Source organism: Zosterops lateralis (assembly GCF_965231275.1).
Source record: "Zosterops lateralis genome assembly, chromosome: 25".
Lineage (NCBI taxonomy): Eukaryota > Metazoa > Chordata > Aves > Passeriformes > Zosteropidae > Zosterops > Zosterops lateralis.
In genome coordinates, this window is record NC_139785.1 from 3404129 (window position 1) to 3412946 (window position 8818).

Consider the following 8818-nt stretch of genomic DNA (forward strand, 5'->3'; position numbering starts at 1 on the left):
TATCAGAGCTGAACATGAGGTTTAGAGCAGAAAACAACCACAAGGAGCATCAAAATGCAGGATTTTTCATCCATCACAGTGGCACAGGAACGAGGCTGGACCCTAAATCCAACCAGCTCTACAAAACCCACACCAGGCCAGGAATTTGAATTTCAGGCCTCCTTGATCCTCCAACCTTAGCAAAGCTGGAAGATTTCTCAGAAAGGCAACTCCTCACTTCTCTGCTGGACTTTCCCAACCTAAATCAAGCTCCCTACGCCGTGGCTGGCCAGAATTTGGACATCATCATGGAATTCCCACAGGCATTTGAAACGTTTCATTTGATTTAATTAAATTATTTAATTGCTTAATTTGAACTACCCTGCTGTGGTGTAACAATATTTCATGCAAGGAGAGAAGAGGAAAGCAGGATTCTTTCTCATCACACCTGAGGGAGCTCACAGAAAATGCCATTACAACTTTGATTTTGGATATATTGACACTTCACTACAGAAATTTCTATACCCAGACTTTCCTAAACAGCTTTAGCTTGCACCAATTGATTTTTAACTCTCACCTGAATGCATCTACTCCTTCTTGAGGATTTTTTTTTCCATCAAATACACACTCCTGGCCTTTTCAAGCCACTGCCTGGTCACTGATTTATTCCAAGGACTCTCCTTTCTTCTCAATATCTCCCTTATCCTTTATTTGCCTGTGGTAACTTGGCTTATCCCATTTAAGTAGTTTGCAGGGTCAGAATGAGTGTCAGGGGATGTTTGTCTTCTGTCCCATGAATTTAAAAGTCCCTTGTCCTGCAAATGCTGCTGTCCCTGTGGCTGCATCACCCCTTTAACTGTGCACCACACACAATACTTTGGTTTTGTTTTATTTTTATTTTTCTATGAGCTCTTCTAGTGATTTTAAAGCTTTTAAGGTGTCTGGGTGAATTCTCAAAGCTCCAGATCACCTCAGGGCTCAGAGTGACTGCCTTGGTGCCTCCTACCAGAGCAGTGAAAGCTTTTCATTTGTCGCAGAGGTAAATAAAATAAATACCCACAGCATCTCCACCAAGCAGAACTTTGTCTGGTGTTTACTTGGAAACCACTCTCAGATGTGTTCCTGCCATAAACCCCTAATTGTACAGAGTCGGCAGGACTGAAACTCTGGGTATTGAGTGCTGCACCTCGTGGTAAAGTGTTTGTAGTGGGGGGTTTTTTGAGGTTTAAACAAACAATTACATACAAACAAGGTTTAGAGAAACAAATAATAACACCCGGAGCAGGAGAGGAAAAATCACTCCAGGCTGCTCCACACACTTCTGCTGGGGGTTTATTCTGCTGCCAGCATGCCAGGAATCGATGCAATTAAATTAAAACCATTAATGAATATAAGCTATGCATCAGGAGGAAAAGCCCAGCTATTTCAGAGGTGATTTGAACAAAGCAGGAGCACTGGATGCTGCTCTGCCATTCCTGCTCCATGCACAAGGAGATGCTGCATTTTCCTCTCTGCTGAGCCATCAAAGCACTCCAGGAACCTCAGGCAGAGAAAACGTTTCAAAGGAAGCAAAAATGAGTTGCAAAAACAGATTTCTGTTATGAACTTCAGCAGAAATTCATAATAAAGAGTGAGTGCACATTCTGAATGCAGCGCTCATAGACAGGTATTTATCACTTGTGTATTTGGAAATATGACAGGTTTGTTTCGACAATTCATCTCTTTACTTTGCATTAAACATAGGACAATCCAGGAGGAAAGTGTTTGGGGCAGGGCTGGCACCTGCACTGCCCTGAGTGTCAGCTCTCAGCTGAGTCCCGTTTCCTCTCCCTGCACCAGTGACCTCCCAAAGCTCCTCTGCTGAGCACAACATGGACAGGGCATGGAGCAAACTCCAACCAGAGCCTCTCACGGCAAATAAACCCTAAACAATACAAGGCAAAATAAATTCATTTAAATAAATAAATAAATCTCTGCTTTCCTTCTTTATTAGCAGCTTCTCTTCCTTCTGTTGGCAGCTTCCAGGGGGGCATAATTCCCAAAGGAGGCTCCTTGCCTGTGAGTGTCCCTGGCTCAGCAGTGCCCGTGTTTGGGGCAGCCCGGAGGGATGCAGAGCTCTGGGTTTGCAGATCCCATCCTGCTCCACACCACCCACAGTCCTCAGAGGATTCCCTGAACCCTTCCCAGCCCCAGCTGCTTCCCCCAGGCCCGTGGGGACGATGCTGCTGCCCCAGGAATGCTCAGCCTGGCTGGCTGTCCCTCCCCTGAGCTGCTGTTCCTGCAGCCTGGCCCAGCACCTCTGCTGGGAGCTGCTCTGCTCCAGAGGGTGAAGGGCAGGGCAGTGACTCTGTTTGACACCACAACGACACAGACTGACTCCAGAAGGCTGAAAATGACTCCTTTATTTCTGGGATGTGTCTCCCTTTTATCCCATTTCACACAGACCAATTGGATTGGTGACACAAAGACAAACCTCTTCACTCCCATTGGTCAGAGCAGAGGGACAGCAAGGAGAAGTCCCTCCTGGGGAAAGGAATGAAGAACAAAGGTACAGCTACAAAAACATTTCTCCTGTTTACAGAAAATCCCCTGGGAAAGGAATTTCAGAAAACCAAAACACCTCAGGCACAAACCAGGGCTACAGGGGTACAGGGACAGGGAGCCCCAAATCCCCCTGTTCCCACTGCCAGAGGAGGGTTTGCAGTTCTGTCCTCAGGGTTATGGGAATTCATGGAAATGATGGGAACATCCACCAGGAATCCCCAATTCCAGCCCCAGCCAGGCTCCACTCACACCCCCATGCAGCAGGACACTTAATTAATTAATTAAGAAAAGGATTTGAACTTGTGCTGGAGAGGGAAAGGAATCCTAAAGTAGTTACATAATATCACCCAAAATTCCAAGTTCCTAAACAACACACAGTGCTAAGGGAAAAGGAATAAAAGAAATATTAAAAATATTCCAGCAGGAGGGGAAGCAGCAGAGGATCCAAAGCTTTTCCTCTCCTTTCCCTACCCAAAATCTGTGGAGCTGAGTGAGGCAGGGCCAGCACTCTCACAGTTACTGCTGCTCTCCTGCCAGCTGGAAAGGAGACACAACTTTTTCATGGGTCAGAACTCTTCAGCAACGCTCCAGTTTCCAGCTCGAGTCCCCTGAGATGCACAAAGCCCCTCCAAACTCATCGTGGACATCATTTCCTTTTCATCTTTCTGTCTTTTCAAATTGCTGAGCGACATAAATGCTTTTAGCAGCCACTTCCACATGCTTGGTTTACTCCACGGTTTCTGAAGAGGTTTCCTAATAACCCCAGTTTACCTAAATCCTCTTGTTGGTGTTTTTAAGGTGCAATTGACTAAAGAGGAAACAACTTTTGGGTGTCTGATATAGAGGGAGATCCCACCTCTCAGAGTATGGAGTGGGTTCCATAGCAGGACAGAGCTGAGCTGCAGGGTTTTTGTGGCCCCTGTCAGTTTGCCCCTGTCCCTTTCTGTCCTTTCATTTCTTTCTTGATTTTTTTTTGCATTTATAAAGCCACATGAGGGTTTATAAATGAGGAGTTCATATGTGACCGTTACGTTTATACAGAAGCATTTCTATATTAAATCATAAAATCCCTTAGATTGAAAATGATGCATTTCCAAGATCATAAAATCCCTTAGATTGAAGATGATCCATTTCCAAGATCATAAAATCCCTTAGATTGAAGATGATCCATTTCCAAGACCATCCAGCCCAACCCTCAACCCAGCACTGCTGATCCCACCACAAAACCGTGTCCTCAAGGTGCCACATCCACATTTTTAAGCATAAAAAGGCCAATTTATTGCCTGTAACCATCCCTGCCATCCCCTGAGCGCTGTTTTTATTCCTCTTGCGTAGTGTCTGCAGTCCTGCTGGGAGAGACACTCCGCAAACACAGAATTAAAACCAGATTTGGGAGGCTCTGGAGTGGCCTCAGATCCACTTTCTGTTCAGTGTTCCCTCTTCAGGTGTTCAGAGGAAGCTGTGCCAAGAGGAAAGCAGGAAACTCTGGGATTTTGGTGCCTGGATGTGTCCAGCCACAGGAAGGCAGGGAGAAGACCAAGGTGATGACAACATATTTGAAGTGTCACTGGTATAGTGACAAAAAAAAAAAAAAAAAAAAAAAAGGCACAAAAAAGCTGCTTCTGACCCATTTTTCCTCACCCATCAAAGCCAAATCACCTCTCCACCATCTTTTTCCTCTTATTGATAAAGAGATTAGAGATTTAACCCAACTTTCCCCCCTGTTAATCTCATCCTTGTGTGTGGCTGGAGAACCAGAGGGAGGTTCAGTGCCAGCATTGCCCTGACACATCTCAGCCCAACCTCCAGGAAAACCATCAATGAAAGGAGCAGGAATGGTTTTTTGTGCTGCAGGGACACTCAGACAGCTGAGACTGGGGAATGTACCATCACCAGCACTTCAGGCAGTGATGCTTTGCAGGCAATAAACCCTGATTGGCCTCGTTCTCCACCTGCAGCAGCAATTTAATCCACTTCACTCAATTTGGCTTAAAGGAAGAGCTGGGAACCCTGGTAGTTAATTAAGAAAAGGGGTGGGACTTGTGCTGGAGAGGGAAAGGGATCCTAAAGTGGTTGCATAATTTCATCCAAAATTTGAAGTTCCTAAAGTGGTGGGGGGAAAGGAATTCTGGTATAAAAAATATTGCAGGGCAGCAAAATTTCAATGTACACACCAAACTTGGAATCAGCTGGTGAGATTAAACACTCCAGAGATTCCACAGAGAGTCTCATATATATAATATATTATTATAATATACATATATAATAATGTATATAATTATAATATAATATAGTATAATATAATATAATATAATATAATATAATATAATATAATATAATATAATATAAAATAATATGTGGAATATACTATAAAATATATTACATATATGATGTAATATAATATCATATCATATATGTTATATATTACATATATGACATATATATAATAACCATATTATTATGGTTTACTCCTATAGCCACAATAATATTAACTAATAATAATATTAACACATCCATATTTGTATTTCTTTATGCCTGATGTTAATTTACTGACAATGAATGACACGTCACAGGTCAGGTAGGAATTAGAGATGACTCAGGGTGGTTTCAAAGCTGCTGGAGCAACACTAAACCCCAGTGAAACCCCTTTTCCTTCATCAAAAAACTGACATTTCCTTGAAATTTTAGAGGAACTCCAAGAACTTTGCTCAGTGATCACTGAAGGGTGGAAATTGCAGGGCAAAGCTGCAGGATCACCCCAAATCCAGGATATCCAAGCATGAGTTTCACTGTCCACATTCTTTCCCTTTTTTCTCCAGAAGAAAGTTGAGAAAAATAAAATAAAATTTAAAATAATCCCCGCCACTTCGGGTTCTGCCCCTGAGCTCTGACCTGCACGATCTGCCCGAGAAAAGACCTAAATACAAATATTAAATATTCATTAAATACAAATATTTAATATTAATATTAGATATATTTCGTTAATCCCACTTAATTAATTAATATTTCTCACGCACGCCTGTCTCCCTAAACTTCTGTAAGTCAGCACTTTATATATATGCATAAAATATATATAATGTATATAATGTATAATTATATAGAGATATAATTTATATAAAATATATTATATATATTATATACATATTATAATATATATATTTATATATTATATTTATATATATAAACATTATATATGTTTATAATATATAATATAATCTATATAACATATATTACATATTCTATATATTCTATATAGAATATATATTATATATAGCATATATTATATATTCTATATTATATGTATAATATGTACATTATATATAATATATATTATATAATATATATTACATATTAGATATTGTATATTGTATATATTATAGGCTATATACATAATATATTGTATGTAATAAACATATATAATAAACATATATAATAAACATATATATAATATAATATAATATAATATAATATAATATAATATAATATAATATAATATATACTTATTTTTAAAAAGATATTTTAAAAAATTAATTTTTATTTTTTATTATTTTTAAAATTTTATTTTATTTCTATTTTCACCGTAAACTGTCTTGGCTCCTTCCCCTTCTCACCTCGCCCAGCTCCAAACTTTATTCCAAAAGCCCCCCCAAAGTTCCCACAATGTGTGTCCATTGTGTCCCCGGAGAGGAATCCTGTCCCCGCCTCCTCCTTTCTCCATCTCTGCGGCACCACATGGCTCAGTGACAGAGCCCCTTTCATGTTCAACCCTCACAGTCGTTGCTGTGGAAACTCCCCCAGCCTGGCCCAGGATCCAAATAGAACACTGAAAATTAAAAATCCCGAGCGAGCCCCCAGCAGGGCCGCCAGCTCATCTGGGCCGCCTTGGCTTCAAGGGGACCTTAAGGAGACAAATAATAATATTTATATTTTTTTTGCCCAGATTAGTCACCTAAAAAGTGGCGATTATTGGAGACAGAAGGAGGTTGTTGTGCTGCTGCTCCAAAACAAGGATTTTTCAGAGCACAAAGACGGGGGAAGGCGCAATGCAGAGCGCCAGGAGCCAGGGGCACCCAAAGGCTGCTCTGGGGGCTTTCACCACTTGCAGATAGATTTTTTATTATTATTTTTTTTCTCTCTCTCCCTTTTTCTCCTTTTTGGTCCTCAGCAGATTCGGGCTCGACACTCCCTGGGAAGCTTGGAAGCTTTTGAAGGATTTATATATATATATATATATATATATATATATATACATACATATATTTGTATATTATTTATATATGCACACACATATATATATTTGTATATTATATATATTTATATATAATGGGCAAAGTGGTATTAATTGATACCTGGCAGGAAATGCTGCTACAAAGAGGGATCTGTGCTTACCCTAGGGGGAAAAAAAAATTTAAAAGGAGGAAAAAAAGAAAAGAAAAGAAAAGGGAAAAAAAAAAAAAGGGGGGGGGAAGAAAAAGAAAAGGGAAAAAAAAGGGGAGGAAAAAAAGGGGGGAAAAAGGGAGGGGAAGGGGAGGAAGGGGGGAGGAGGGGGAAAAAAGGAGGAAAGAAAAGGAAAAAAAAAGGGGAAAAAGGAAAAAGTAAAAAAGGAAAAAAGGGGAGGAAAGTGAAAAAAGGGGGAAAAAAGAAAGAAAGAAAATAAAAGGAGGGAAAAAGAAAAAAGAAAAATGAAAAAATAGGGAAAAAATGGAAAAAAAAAAAAGGAAAAAAAGGGAGGAAAAAAGGGAGGAAAAAAGAGAAAAAAGAAGGAAAAAAAGGATTTTTTTTCCTCTTTCTTCTCCTCTCCCTCCCCTCCCTGTACGTGCCGAGACAAGGCACCGCTTGAGGCCCCCGAGCCCCCGCTATTATCAGTTGAGTCACGTCTAGTGCCAGGCAAAAGGTCATTTCAGGTCAGTCCCGAGATGAAAGGAAGGGCTAATGTATGTGAGAATGCCTCAACTCCAAACCGCCAGAGAAAAAAAGGCCGAGGGGGTGAGCCAGAAAAAAGGGAGGAAGGAAAAAGGATGCGAGACGAGGAAGAGAGGGATAGAAAGAGGGAGGGAGAAGATGAGAGGATGATATCAGCCTGAAAAGGAATGTTCTTATTGCCAGGAAACAAATAAAAGCCGGGCCCGCGGCACCTCTGCTGACACGCTGTGAACTTGATTCCTCGGCAAATAAAAAAAAAAGGCTCGCCACGTTTTTCCGGGGTCATCTTTTTAATTCGTTCCTTCAATTAGGGGTTTTCTGGTTGGTTTTTCTTTTTTATTATTTTTTTTTTATTTTTTTTTAAACCTTAACTGCTGAGAAAGGCAAAAGCTTAGAGGGAGACAGGACTATCCATTGTCTGGGGTGTCTGCTGCAGCTTCCTTTGTCTGGGAATTAGAACAGAGAGGTAGAGGCTGCTTGCTTGCCTTTTTTTTTAAATTTTTTTTCTTTATTTTTTCTTTTTTTCTTTATTTTTTTTATGCACCAAAAAAAAAAATCAATTTTTTTTTGTATTTAGCGGCGAAAAAAAAAAAAAAAAAAAAAAATATATATATATATATATATATATATATATATATATAAAATCTCACGGATGCTGGAGAGCAGACAAGCCCAGCCTTTCTCCATTCGCCTTTTCTCACTTCTCCCCCTTTTCCCCCGCTCAGCCCCCTCCCCTTTCCCTTTTCCATAAGGCTGAAATGTTCAGTGGAGCCCATCAATCATCGCTGAAGCCTTTCCAAGGCTCCCCCTCCTCTCAGCCACCTCCCCCTGCTCCCAGCCCCGGCTGGACTTGTCCAACAAATCATTTTTTGTAGGACGAGCTCCAGGTTCTCCCTGAGATCTCACCGAGCGCAGCCTGAGCGGGGTTTTTTTTTATTGTTGATGGTGGTGTTGTCCCTTTATTTGTAAAAATATTCTTGTTCTGGGATGTCTTCACCCTCCTCATCCTCCTCTTCTTCATCCTCCTCCTCTTCTCCATCCTCCTCCTCTCTGCTCCCCCCAGCCCCGAGCTGACCACACTGGCTTTGCCTGGATCCCCAGTGGAGTGTTGGGAATGACATCACAAGGAATTATCTTTTTATCAGGATCCCTTCTGTGCACACCCAGCCCCATATAAACATCTCCTTTGTGCTTCACCCCTCAGAATCTTTATTTTTTTTTTTTTTTCAAATTCTGGATGGTGTTGCTGTTTCTCCCTCTCCATCCTGCTGCACCCACATGGATTTAGTGGGTTTTTCCCTAAGGTTTGGGAGAAGGGAAAATTACCTGGGGAATGAGGCCAGATTTCTTTGTTTGCAGCAAAGAAAAAGAA